Here is a 15,018-nt window from a genome sequence, read left to right as displayed (position 1 = left end):
CACACACGCACACACAAGTGTGTATATAAATTTTTCAACAGCAAAAGCAGCTTAGATACCCATTATTTGAAAAGTGGATAAATTATATGACATATATTCCACATACATATATCAACATATATCAACTTTAAGAAACTAATGCTGAGTCAAAAATGAAGCAAAATGATACATAAAAATATTCAAACAGTACTTTACCTAGGAACATAAAAATATACTTATATATAAACAAATTATATATATATTTATAATGTATATGTATATTACAATTATGGTTTCCTATTGTAATGAAAGAGAATGGAAGAAACTGAATAGTTTGTGTAGAAAAAAGTAAAAAATCATTAAATTTTAAAAAGTCTTTTCATAGGCCAATGATGAAGATCTCTCTCTCTCTCTCTCTCTCTCTCTCTCTGTGGTCAAATAACAAAATGCACCTAACTAATGCATATTAATTTGTATTCAGTAAGTTTGTCACTGTTGTTGCAGATCAAGGGCTCATGCTGTCTGACTGGAATAGAAGCCAGTATTACGGTACTGGCTTTCTGAGGAAAGAAACAGCTTTGTGAGGTTGACCATCAAGAAGACAGAAGGCAGGGCTCAAATACAAAATACAAATTCTTCCTAGTATTAATTCAAAGGAATGCCATCATTCCATTTGGTGGATTTCCTGAAGCTCTAAATGAGAATCACTTTGAGAGAGAAACACTCCAATGTTTGCTTCAGTAGCCCATATACAAAAAATGCAATGATGCAGAGAAGGTTAGCATGGTCCCTGTGCAAGAATAACATGTACATTTGTGAAGCATTCTCTATTTTTTTCTATTTTTTATTGTTCATATGCTCCAGAGTTTTTGTTAAAGTAATAAAAATACTTGGAAATAGATAGTGGTGATGGTTGCACAATGTAGTGAATGTAATTAAGGTAAGCAAAATTTATGTTTAAAAATTGTTAAAATAGCAATATATATATATATATATATACATATATATGCAAAATAAGGGTACAAAAAATACAGTTAATTTATAGAAGTTCCATTATATTGCATCATTGTTCTCCATTCTCCTTACTCTTATAAGGAAAAATTGAAAATTAATTAGAAGGATAAGAATATAACCTGGTATTATTATTTGTTTTTTCCCATTTTAAAGCTCAATAACAAATATAGCAGTGATTTACATATGGAATACATTGAAAAATTAATAGATCATCTGTAATAAAAGCCATGGTAGGGCATTCTTTTTAATCTCACAGAGTCATTCCTAAAATTATATTGCTTGTTTATAAAGAAATTGTTTTGCCTTTTAATCTGCTGGTATATTCAAAACTTATTTCTGAATCTCTTGCCGTTTTGCTAGAACTGTGCTCTCACCAACTTCATTTTTCTTATTCATTTTGCTAAAGAGCCAAAATCTTTTAATTCTGTATTTACAGAAATGATGTTTGACATGTTATATCATCTTTTAATTTTTGTTTGTCTTACAAATAATAACATAATTCTAGAACTGTTCTAAAGCCAAATGTATGTTTATTAAACATACAGGATTGTCTTTTCTTTTGAACTGCCTCACAGAACATCATCAACTGTCAGAAGATACCAGATTTGGTATGATAATCACTGTTCTCTTTTTAAACATGCAAATCTAAATAAGATTTATTTTGTGTCTGCTCAGTTACCTGGACTAAAATCAATTATGTGATAATATCATGTCAGAATGTAGTCATGACAGCAACACAACATATGTAGTAAGAAGAACTATGTTTTTTGTTCTTTATTTAGATCTTTCTAACCTAACTTTTTAAATACATTGTAGGTTTGCTGATAATAACATGTGCCAGACCTAACTACTTCAGTTAGTTTAAGAAATAACTAAAATATCTTTGAAATGATTCTGTACACTAGGGGAAATAATTATTACAAATATTATTTTTGGAGTTTGGTAGCACAGTAAATGTAGAGAATTTGGGGAAATTAAACAATTCACTGAAAACACATGAACAAATTCATTGAAATAAAATGGAGTTAATCACAAGAAACTGCAGGGTAGTTCTTTTTCCTTATACTACCTAAGTTTCATTAGTCTCTTGTCATTTTCATTTCTAGTCTTATCCCTAAAGAAAAACAGAGATTTCAATTCATCTACTGATAACAAGGGCTGATTGTATCCAGTGAAATTCATTACTGCTTTGATTTTTACATAGTTCCCTCCCTCTGTTTGAGCTGTTGTCTTCTTGTCATGTCCATTTTTTTCTCTGTAGTCAAGATCACTCTGATCTGTACTTTGATATTCATTTCCTTGCTGCCTTTTGCACACTACATAATGACATGAATGTCTATCATGTTGAAGAAAGAAGATACTGTTTTTGGTACTTTAAAATAAGTGAATTTAGGGTTTTGTTGCTGCATATACAAAAATAATGTACTGTGAAGTGTAAAATTAGTTTTAAATGATACTGAAATATGTAAAGTTCATAAATAACTAACAAAGGGAAAAAATCAGAGGCAAGAAAAGAAAAAAAACCTACCATAGTTAAGAGATTTAAATCTGTGTTTTTTCTTCTTGCTGTTTCCCTCAATGGTTATAGAAAACATTGCAATAGATCACATATATACTATTTTTGCATTGTGCACTTGCTTCAAATTGTTTATGTCTATAAAAAGTTAATGTGTATATACCCTTTTATCTGTGTGAGGTATGAATCAATAATTTATCTTAATATGCATTTTAGGAAATCTAAGATATTTGCATATTTTATTGAGCAAGGTAAGTTAAGAGTTGTGTTATTGCTCAAGTTGACACATCCTCATATGATGTAATTTTTCTTGAGCTTGATTATCTAACACAGTTATAAACAGTGTATTGAACACTTACTTTGTTCTGAGCAGGAAATATTGTATTTGAATTTCTTGAAGAGTTTCAAAGATATTCCCAAGACCGAGGGGATCTTACAATTTCACACAACCCCATCTACACTTGGAATTATAAAGTATTCTAATTTGACAGTGATTGAGGTATAAAATGATATCCCAAATTTCCTTTAATCAGCATTTTTAAATGCCAAAGATTTTGAGTACTTCTTCATATGCTTATTCTCTCTTTGGGTTTCTTATTCTGTAAAGTGCCTATATACACTCTTTATACACTTTCTATTACAGTTTCAGTACCTTTGCTGTTAATTTGAAGAATTTTTTTGCATATTCTAGATATTTTTTTCTATTAGACATATTCAATTCTGTCCTCTAATTTTTAAATTCATGCAAATTTTATGCAACCCTGACTTCAGAAATTTTTATTTTTGAGAAACCTGAAAATTGCCCAAAAATACATAGAAAGGGCTTCCCTGGTGGTGCAGTGGTTGAGAGTCCGCCTGCTGATGCAGGGGACACGGGTTAGTGCCCTGGTCTGGGAGGATCCCACATGCCGCATAGTGTCTGGGCCTGTGAGCCATGGCCGCTAGGCCTGTGTGTCCGGAGCCTGTGCTCTGCACTGGGAGAGGTCACAACAGTGAGAGGCCCGTGTACCGAAAAAAAAATAAAAACTATATATATATATATATATATATATATATAGAGAGAGAGAGAGAGAGAGAGAGAGAGAGAGAGAGAGAGAGAGAGAGAAGTATAAGAAGGCATAAAGACCCCAGTAAAATTTTTGAAAAGAAGATAAAGGCTTACTATAGTATACTATAGCATCTCATATGTTTTAAAATTTAGCATGTATAAGAACACAATGATAAACCAACTGAAAGAACAGAGAGCTGAAAACAGACGATTTATAGATGGTCTTCTCAAATACAATAAAGTGTTTTCATAAATCATTGAAAAAAGATGGAGAATTTCAGTAGATTGCATCAGGAAACCTAGCTCTCCATATAGAGAAAAAGAAATTTAATCAAACATGACACACAAGGATGGAACTTAGATGGATTGAATATTTAATTTTGAAAATTAAACTGTAAAGTTAATAAAGGAATTTTTAAAAAAACTTTATTGTGTCCTAGAGGCAGGAAAGAAACTTCTTGCATAAAATCTTTACTGAACAAATGACCAGACAAAAAATGATAGATTTAGTTACATCAAAACTAAAGATTTATTTTTATAATGGACATCAGTGTCATTTTCAAATTTATTCACTACCAGTAGTGAATGAAAAATATATTAAAAATAGTAATACCAATAACAATGAAAATATGCAGTGTCTATAGATAAATTAAATATGTGCAAGAAGTTTATATAAGGATGGACTCAACACTTTAAGGACTTTTTTTTCTTTCCAATTTCATCTCTAGATTCATTTCAATGAAATTCACAATTTTGTGAGGCATAGTCAACAAACCTTTCCCAATGAACTTACACCCAAGAATATGTAAATTATTAAGATTTTAATGAAGCTAGAGTTTTTAAGGTAGCATATATATTGGGACACAGAGAGTAAAATTGACTAATTCTATAGAGAGGTGGTCCTGGAAATTATCCCCTACACATACAGAAACTTGATTAAAGAGAGAACTGGAGTGACCAGAACTGGAATGGGGAAAATTATTATAATTTCAAAAATATATGCTATTTTTATAGTACATATAACTTATGAAACCACTTTGGTATTGGCATATAGAGCCGGAATTTAGTTGCCAATGGAAACTTTCTGTGGTTCCTCAGGACTGTTTACTTATTAAATTGCTATATGTATCAGCAGGTTGGTACTAAAAAATTTGTCTTGTTCTTTTTAAGTAATGTCGGAAAATCAAAGAAAAAATGATGTAGAGCTAATGAACTCTTATACTGTTTATATCTTCATTAAGATAAAAAGCAAAATATTATCCACCATCTTTAATGTGGCTCATGTGTGTCAAAAGGACATGCTAATTTCCAGACCACTCTTTTCTCTGTACCTACTGCCAATCAGATTTTCTTTGGAAAATAAATCTGTTTGTCATCAGACATGTGACTCATATAAATTATAAGCTTGATATATTAAGATTGCATATTCTATTTCCTTAACAGGATACCAAATTTGGGACACCTTATTAGTATATATTAATATGCAATGATAGTGCCATTCCCATTTCTAAGCAATAAGGAAAAACAGTGGAAAAAGATAACAATCACTGCCTCTTTGATTGAGGATACATTCTAGTTGGCCAAGTGATAATTTAGCTAAATAAGTGTAACAGTTATCTGCATAATTATGCCAAAAGAAAGTAACTTAAAACATTTACTATCACACAGTTTCTGTGGGTCACAAATTCAGGTTCAACTATTCAGGGTGCTTCTGACTCAGGATCTCTCATAAAGTTGTTATCAACATCTCATTCCTAGCTGCAGTCAGAATATCCACTAGTAAGCTCCCTCACATGACTATTGGCTGTTGGCTGGAAATATTGTTCCTTGCCATGTGAGCCTGATCATTGGGTGACTCACAAAATAGCAGTTGCTTCCCTCAAAGATGTGGAAGCCACCATTTTGGGGGAAACAACTTAAGAAGCCACATCCCATTTATTATGTTATATTTTCTTTGTTAGAAATGAGTCAATAAGCCCTGATCACATTTAAAGGAGAGGCGATTACACAGGTGCATGAGTACATGGAGGTGGGGCTCTTTGGGGGCCATGTTAGAGGCTACTTCCTGTAATAGGTAAATAAATAGTGATAAGGACTAAGAAGAAAAGTCATGAAGAGAAGAAGGTAAGATTCCGGGGAAAGTTGAAATTAGATAGGATGAGAAGACAGCACTGACAATGAAATTTGACACAAGTAAAGGGTGATGACACATGTGAATATGCGAGGCAAGATCATTCAAGACTGAGAAAATGGCAAATAAAGAGATCTTGATATGTAACAAATCAGTAATGAGAAAATTAAAATTAGCACATACTGAGAAAGTTATAATTGGCTCTCTCACACATTAGGCTAGGATAACAGACAAGGCCAGCTCAGAGTTAACATGAAACAATATGTCTCTGAGGATATGCTACAGCTGTAAAGTGTCATAACAATCCCCTCCTTTAGTGAATACTGGTTTCTTAATCACTGAGAAACTCTGTCCCCTGAAAATCATACCATCAGAAACGTTGTAGTTTGAAACAATATAACTAAGAATGAAACACGCCACTCTTGTCTGGATATCTATGTCATTTGGTATAGAGTCCAGCCTCAATTTTCAATCCAGGTCCAGAGATGCAGATAATAGCTTTCTGGACACAACATTCCACATTTAAATTAACTTTGTCATTTCCATGGAAACAGGATCCAGGGTCCACTTTCCAATCTAGACCTCACGTCGACCCTGTTACACAAAGCCCAACTCTGTTTTTAGCCTATCAAACACTGCTTCAGTTAGATTTCACCTACATGCCACGTGTCCCAAATCCTTTAATAACTGTCTTTTCTCCTTTGTGGAAACGTGCTTTAGTCCCCCCAGTGTACAGTCTTTCTCACTAAGATAGGTCTATAAACTTGACTTTGGGGGACTACAAGCTTGTTCTCATTGGTCTTAGATTGATTGGGCTGGAAAAGTAAGGCGTGTTGAGAGAACGAAGAAGAGGCAGTTAGCAGAGGACAGAGAAATACCTTTTGTCCTCCCTCAGGGTAACAAAGGGTCTATTCAAATGGAGGATACTATTATACTGCTGGCATTGCATCGCTAATATCATTAATCTCATTGGAGATAATTGAATAAACTAATTGAATAACATGGTTGGAGATATTTTGGATGGATAATAAAAAAAAATTCAATCTTGGATACATGGTGGGATTGAAGTTAATGTGCTATTTGCTTTCTGGAGGAAGGTTTTACACTGCCCACTTTGGGAACCAGGATAATACCTATGAAGCAGTTGTTTGTGTTTTGAAAGTAGCTGATGGAAGTAAGAGTAGAATAGTCAAGATAGACTTATTTTTTTTTCTCCCAAAGGGGATCACTAAACCCTGGATGGCCAAAATTTGTGACTATCAGGTAAAAGTATTTAATACTGAGTATGGATGTGGGCATGAATACTTACTCTGAGTAGTATTTCTGGTAGCTTGTCTTTGCTTTGATTTTCTGAGTGGGTGCAGCAATCTAGTACTAGCTGTGAACACATGGCTCTCCCACTCAATCCCTACTGGGGCCAAGCAACAGTTTTTGGTAAGCGTGTCTGTAAAGAAAATTAAAACTTGCCCTCAGGAGCTCTGTTTCAAAGTTTAACCTTTTTGGAGGGTGAGTTGGGGCAAAGCATGTTACCAAGTCCATTTGGATGCATAGCTTACCCATATAACCAACCTAAAATTTACCAATGATACAATGTCTCATAATAATTATTATTCCATTTATTTAGCTCTTGTGTCTACCTCTAAACTGGTTTTGAATTTATGTGGAATGCATATTATGGATGGATACTATAAAGCTTCAACAGTCTGCACTAGCTACCATCCTATTTTTCAGTTCTCCATCTTATCCAAACCTCTGGACAATATTATCTACATTTGCTATCTACACTTTCTTATTTCTCTAGCAAGTTATTCTAATCTGACTTTCATTATCAAAACTCTACTGAAACCCTTTTAAAGTTTACAGTGATCTCCATGTTGCCAATCGTTCTTATCCAAACTCAACACTTGGAACGTTTGACCATTCTCTCTTTCATGATATGCTTTTTTTTCCCTTAGCTTCTATATACCTCCCATCAACATATCTCCATTTTTTAATTGATATTTCATCCTTTACTCCACCTGTAAAATCTAAAACCTGAGGAGCTCAACTTTGGTTTTCAGCCCTTGTCTTCTTCTGTGCTTCCTATAGAGAACCTCATCTACTCTTACGATCTTAATCTTAAATGTAGTTCACACACACACACACACACACACACACACACACACATAACGGTTCCCAAGATATTTTGTCCAGACATGGTGTGTTTCATAAGCTCCTTCAGACCCCAAATCAATGAAGCATCTACTTAACACCTTCATCTAACTAACATGTACCTCAGGTTTATGATTTCAAACTTTACTACCTTCACCCCCTCCAAATCTGCTCATGTTTAGTTTTCCCTTTTGTATTAAATAGTGTCCCAGTCCATTCATATCTTCCATTTTAAACCTAACAGTCATCTTTTCCTTGTTACCTGCCCTAATGTCCCACCACCCCACACACATTTAATCCTTGTGCATAGATTCTATAAATTCACTTCAAACTGCCATCATCTCTATCTTGAAAAAAATGCAGTAAACACTTATCAGATCTCTCTTCAATGATCCTTATTTCCCTCCAAGCAATTCTATTCTATAGGCTCGAATTTTTCTGATCTAATATGGTTATATTTCTATCCATATGATAATTTTTAAGCCTGTACCTTTTAACCTTATAACCCGTTTTTCATAAATTAGAGTGATTTTTTTTTAATGGAAGTAAGTCATGCCATTCTCTCCTCAAAATCATCCCATAACATCCCACTATGAATGGACGCTTTTTAATAATTTTAGCATTGGACTTACAGATTGTGTAAGAAGGCACAACTTTTCTTTTCATCCTCAATTTCATCCACTACTCAATCTCTACCCTATGCTCCAGTAACTGGACTGCTCATCATTGCCACAAATAAGTCATGCCATTTCTAGGGCTGTTTTTCAGAACCTCTGTTCTCCTATCTCAATGAAACAATCTAAGCCAAGTACTTCAAGATCTAAGTCAAATGACAACTCTTTGATAAAGTTTTTTTTTTCTTCTTCCCCTCTGGTCTTTCATGATCTCTTTGTGGATACATTTTATAGCACATGTAATTTATAAATAGCTGAGTAAGTATCTACCTTTTCTCGTTATTTTAGACTGCCAGACTTCTAAGACTTATTAACCATATCCCCATTTCCTAGCACACGGTCCCTAGTTCAAAGGGAATAGTTTAGAACTGATGATTGAATCACATTGAAATAATACTAATTATCTACTAATAAGTGATTGATAAAGTTGGGTAATTTAGCCTTGAGATTTTGTACTCATTAAATACCATTTTCAACTCTTTTCTCTTTCTTACTTTGAACATTTATGCCCCAAAATACTACTGTTGTAAATAAGTAACAAAACTATATTTTGCCCACAGGTTAGACAACAACCATGAAATCATTTTCATAGATTTTTGAATTTATTCAATAGTGTAACTACCTTTAGTACAGAAGAAAGTTGTAATAGTGCTGTTTATTTTCTTCATAGGCAAAATATGCGGAAATTTGGGAATTAGTCTCTGTTACTCAGTACAACGGTAAACATGATGTCAAGTTGTACATGAATAAGGCACAGATTTCTTAGAATTCAAGAAATAAGCATGTGATATTGTTAATATTAATATGTTATTATTAGTCCCAGTGGAATTGCTAACCATGTCACTTAGTCTGCAGCATATGGTTGAACAGGCCTAACACACTTTCCTTCCTCTGGCCACAAATTCCCATTCCCTAGTTCTGCATAGCATATAGAGAAACTGCACATCTCCAACTCATTACCTAAATAAACTGGCTTTACTTAAGAAACTGGAGGAATAGCTCTATAACACATAGACTGGTTAACGTTCATAGGTTTCACAATCATGACTATGGTAATGAAATAAAACAAAATAAAACCAAATAAATTATGCATTTACACCCGTTAAATTTTAATAATGAAAATATGATGCTCTAGGGTGAGCCACAAGAAAAGAGAAAATCTGAACAGTTAGAAAAACAAGACTTCCCCATCATTAAGTAGCCTGAGGGCTGTACTTAAAATATGTCACTTAACCAGTGCCTTACTGCTTGAAGTGCCTTACTGCTTACTGCTTGAAGTGCCTTACTGCTAAGGCACCTGAAGTGCCTTACTGCTTAATCATGTAATGGTCTCAGTCTGTGTGGAACACAGCCCATTGCTAAACTAGCTCATGTTCTTTTCATGTTCTTTATTTTTCTCTCTCTCTCATTGTCTCCATTTTCTTTTTTTTTTCTTGGTAATCTCTCTTATCCTAATACGTATGACTTAACCCCCAATATACATACACAATTCCCCCAAAGTGATTCCCTGTAAGGCTTGTTCAAAATATGATTTGTGAGAGAGATGTTGAATATATTTTACAACACTAAGCTGAATTCTGAGGAAAAAAGTAAGAAAACTCTCCTCCACAAGGATTTCGTTCAGCCCACTTTTAAACTTGATCCATAATTTGATCGAATGCTCTTGGGCACTATTAAATAGTAATAATGAACTTCACCTAAAGCCCTTAGTAATTTTGTCCCACATTTCCTTCTCTAATTATCCACTATTCCCTATTTATTACTACTTCATTCTCTGCCTTCAGGCTGTCTAAAAATACTAAGAATGATAAATTAAACAATACATTTGGCACTAAGTTAACCTGTGGGGAGGGTTATAATTTAATGGGTTGTCTTCTGAATTAATTATTTCTGAATTATTTAATTGCAGTTTCTAAACAAATTTCTTAGAATATGTGACATTAGAACTTGAAGTATATTTCTCATAAAATTATTATGGCAAAATCACAGGTTATTATAATTATCTATTTAAGTTTAATTTTATGGTAATTTTACTACACATATATACAGATTTACTGATTATATTTTTACTATAAGTATTGTCTTCTACAGAAGTTTAACAATATTTTCCTTAATATCTTGCCAGTGTAGACATTAAATTGTTGACATTTTGAAACCAGTGCCTTTTTTCCCCTTAAGTAACAATAACCATTGACTTTTATATTCAAGTCTTATGAGTCTTACTATATTTATAGATTTTTAGATTAAGTACTACTTTAGAGAAGTTGATGATACATTGTACATTATTTACTTAAAACCCTCAGTCTCATTAAAGTTCCGTGATAATCAATTTCAGATTCTCTGAGCTAAAAGTCTCATTTTATCAGGGGAAACTCTCATTTAGAAGAATCCACATTGCAAAATGACAAGCAGGCTATTTGTGGTGTGAAATTTAACCCATAAATCAGAATTCTTATGAAAGTTTCTTACAATGCCAATAAACAGAAACTCCTCAACCATTCATCTGTAGTCAGCAGGTCTAGAAGTGGAACAGCTCAGCCGGTCTTAACTTCTGGAATTTTCCCCAATTAATTACCTGCTACATCCAGTCCACAAAAGTCTTCTCAAATTCTATGTAAGAATGGCTGTAGTGGCGATCCAAAGTTCTTTACAACCTCCTTTAATACTTTGATCTACTGGACAGATGCTTTTTAATACTTTAATAAGCTCAGTGCTAGAAAGAAAGTTTGAATGAAATACTAGGATATTATTCAACTGTAAAGTCTTAAATTTCCAAAGTATATCAGGTCCTTTAATATATAAAAAATATATATAACATATATATAAATGATATATTTTTTTCTTTTACATATTGTTTAATCTTAACTACAGAAGGACTAAGCTCATTAAGTGCTGTTAACCACAGACTAGTTTTATTCTTAACACTTAGAATAAAATAGCTCCTGCATGTCTCAAAAACACCAATGATATAACTGTCTCAGAAAGAAATATTGAGGAAGGTAAATGCATTTCAAAAGGAAAGTAGAATTCTTATAGAGTACAAGTAGGTAGTATAAGTTGCTACAGGGTCTTTGGAATACTATTTTATATGATCAAATTTAAACATGCATGCACCCAAATGACTCAACAGTTTTGCAAATGGATACACAAGTGCACCAACAAAATTGGACAAGAATATTCATAGAAAAAATATTGTATAAAATCCACAAAGTGGTAATAAAGATCAATAGTAAATTGAAAAAAATATATAAATTGCAGTATCTACATACAGTGGGGAAACTATGTAGTGATAAAAAATAAATAACTATAGTTACATACAACAATATGGCTAAATCTTACTAACATAATATTGATTGAAATAAGCCAAACACAAATAATGTATTAATTCATTTATCTAGTATTCAATAACAGGCAAATCAATCTGTAGAACTGAAGTCAGGACAGTGGTTACTTTCAGGGAGAAGGGAGGTAGTGTGAATGGGTGTGGCCATAAGCCTGGATTCTGGGCTTTTGGCAACATGACTTGACCAAGGTAGCGGTTACACAAATGTGTTTGCTCATTCAATTGTACACTTCTATATGTCCATAGTGCTTCAACTAAAATGGTAAAAAGTTCAATTTGACATATTTAAGTATTAACATCTTTATTTATTTATTTATTTATTAATTTTGGCCATTATCACCATCATTTTCACAGCTATCTACCTTAAAGGCTTCAATTTGATTCATCTCTTTCCCTCATTCCTAGTTCAAACTGTCATGAATTATTTAATTTGGGGTTTTGAAATATGTTTTACAATTGTCCTTCCTATGATCCAATTTGATCTTCATGCCCATTACTATTCTAATAGAGATTCTCCCCAGTTCAAACTCCCTCAGACAGATCTGATTTAAATTTGTTTTATCTGTCTTAGATAAATTTCTTGAGCCACTACTGTTAGAATTTGAGACTTATGACCAAGTAGTCTCTTTAGTGAATTTGATCACCTACCAGAAAATGAGAAAACTATTTTGCTTTGCTTTGGAGGCCCTCCATTTTCTTATATTTACAATTTTATTATTACTTACCCTGGTTTTCTGTACAAAGTGCCTTCTTCAGAAAGACTTCCATTCACTATATATTATGGAAAGTATATTCTCATAACAATTTCTTATTTTAGATGTTCATTCATTTTATTTTTTCTTTATTTACTCATACTTCAACTTCTTTGTTTCAGTTATTTCATGAAGTTTTGTTTGATAATACCAGATTGACTGATATCCCCTTCTTTTGTAACACTTCTACCATTCTTACAAAATACACAGTATGATGATTAATTACACTCATTTACTTATAAAGATTCTATTAATATTATGTGTCAGGGTCTACACATATGCAGATGTAATAATACGTACAGGGATGTGTAGAAGAGTTCTATGCTCTGTTCTGCAAAAGCTCACAGTCATATACAGATAAAAGTAAGGAAACACATAACTAGAGTATACTGGAGTGTTCAACATTGTAATTTTTTTAATATTGTGTGAATGTAGGGCAGAAAGCAATAAAGAATTTCTTAGAAGGAGCATTGTGGGTTTCACAAAGGGACTATAAACTGCGTTCAATAAGCTAGAATAAGAAGTTTCCCATTTGATTGATGGATGGACATTGAAGTGACTGAGATAGTGTGTGCTGATTTTATTTTTACATGTATTTAGTAAAATTTTGATAACAATATTTTTATGTCATCATTTTTTTGTCTATCTCCAACAATGTTGGGAACATTTTCAAGCATAGTAGGTGCTCAATAAATTTTTTAATGAATTATACAGAATGTAGTGATGATGAATGCAAACTTAAGAATAAGGCAAAATCTATCTCTGGTTTTCTAACTGCAAGCCTTTAAATTCTCTTAAATGAATTTCAAAATACTATTATATATTTTGGACATATTATATATAAATATATTTATATATTTTATATATAACTATACATAAACTATATGAATGCAGATTTTTAGTAGTTGACATATTATTTTGCATTCATAATATATAAATATAAATAAATATATGATATTGCAAACGCACAAAGCCCTTAATATAATTCAATTAAATAAGAAATATGTCCATCAATTAACACTGTACCTGGCAAATAGTAAGTCCACCAAAGTTATCATTATCAACATTTTTATGGTTGATTTGGCCAATACATTTATTCTATGTTTTATTATATCAATAGTAAATTCTAATTTTAGGATACAATACAAATACAGAGGGCAAAACTTTTAATTAATTATTTTCTCTTTCGATTTGACAGCTCCTAACATTTTTTTTTTAATTGAAAGTAAGAGTTTGCTAATCTTAAGCCTTAGCACAATTGGTGGGGCCAAACAATGGCAAGGAGTGGCTTATACCAGCAGGAATAATCTGTATATTCTTGTAAATTATGTATGAGCAAGGCAAGTATTATAAGCCCACAAAGTAGACAAAGTAGAATTTTTGAAGGAGGTAGGGTTTAAACTGCTCTTAAAGTGTAAGAGGAAATTCAATAGTGGAGGTAAATGAAGAGACAGGAATCTTATTTTTGCCTGAAGATTTACAATTACATTCCGCTAGGAAGAAAAGATTAATTATTGAGAAATAAGTTGTTTTATTTTTCTTTTATGTTCTATTAATATATATATATAATCCCTTATGGAAATAGCAATATCCTGTATTTTACACATGAAAATTTTATTGTGATTATTAAATTTACCTCTGTACTGAACATATTTTAACTATGCATAAAATGTTTTATAGAACACATATATCACAAGAATATACTATTTTGTTTTAAAAAATTGAAAAAGTCACTCATAACAGATCTTAACTAAGGGATTACTATACCTGCATGTGTTGCAGTTTCTTTAAATAACTATGGAATTGGGGATCCCTAAGATAAATTTGTGAGGGAAAGTATAAAATATAAATAAAAAATACTTGTTTAAGTAGCTGTTTTAACTGCTATTTTTTTCAAAATGCAATAAAATTATGACATTCTAGGCAAAAACAAACAAAAGACTTCCCAATTAATTAAATGTACATGAACATTCTTCAGGTAATGGAAATTTTCAAATGCCCATGCATATTTGTGTAGCACCACTTAAATTGGTTTTCATTAACAAAATAAGAAAATAACGGTGTGGCATTTGCAGATAACTATGCCTGACTTGCTGTGTCAATTTTGAAAAGATATTCATAATTGTTTTGTTAATTGTGTTTGAAATAGCATACATGAAATCATAGTTTTATATTTATTAGTTGTACAATTAGCTAAAATTATTTTCAGTCAAAGCCACCTAGCATGTAAATAATGCTCTAAAATTTAAAACTATAGAAACAAATCACATTTCTACTACATTATTTACTTCTAAGTAGCATCAAAACTGCATGCATAATAAAATTTGCTGTTTTCCCCCTAAAGATAACAATTAACTATATGAATGCATTTGTTTAGCAGTTGTTTTGATATATTATTACACATTCAATT

General features: G+C 32.2%; 1 non-coding gene across 1 annotated transcript; it reads left to right on the top strand.

Annotated features, from left to right (window-relative positions):
• Positions 1-711: 711 nt before the first annotated feature.
• LOC132477829 (U6 spliceosomal RNA) lies at positions 712-814 on the top strand. The gene has a single exon (XR_009530335.1). It is a non-coding gene; the product is annotated as a U6 spliceosomal RNA (small nuclear RNA).
• Positions 815-15,018: the final 14,204 nt, after the last annotated feature.

This window comes from Mesoplodon densirostris, chromosome 17, assembly GCF_025265405.1.
Source record: "Mesoplodon densirostris isolate mMesDen1 chromosome 17, mMesDen1 primary haplotype, whole genome shotgun sequence".
In the NCBI taxonomy this organism is placed as follows: Eukaryota; Metazoa; Chordata; class Mammalia; order Artiodactyla; family Ziphiidae; genus Mesoplodon; species Mesoplodon densirostris.
This window is presented reverse-complemented; position numbering and strand designations above follow the sequence as displayed.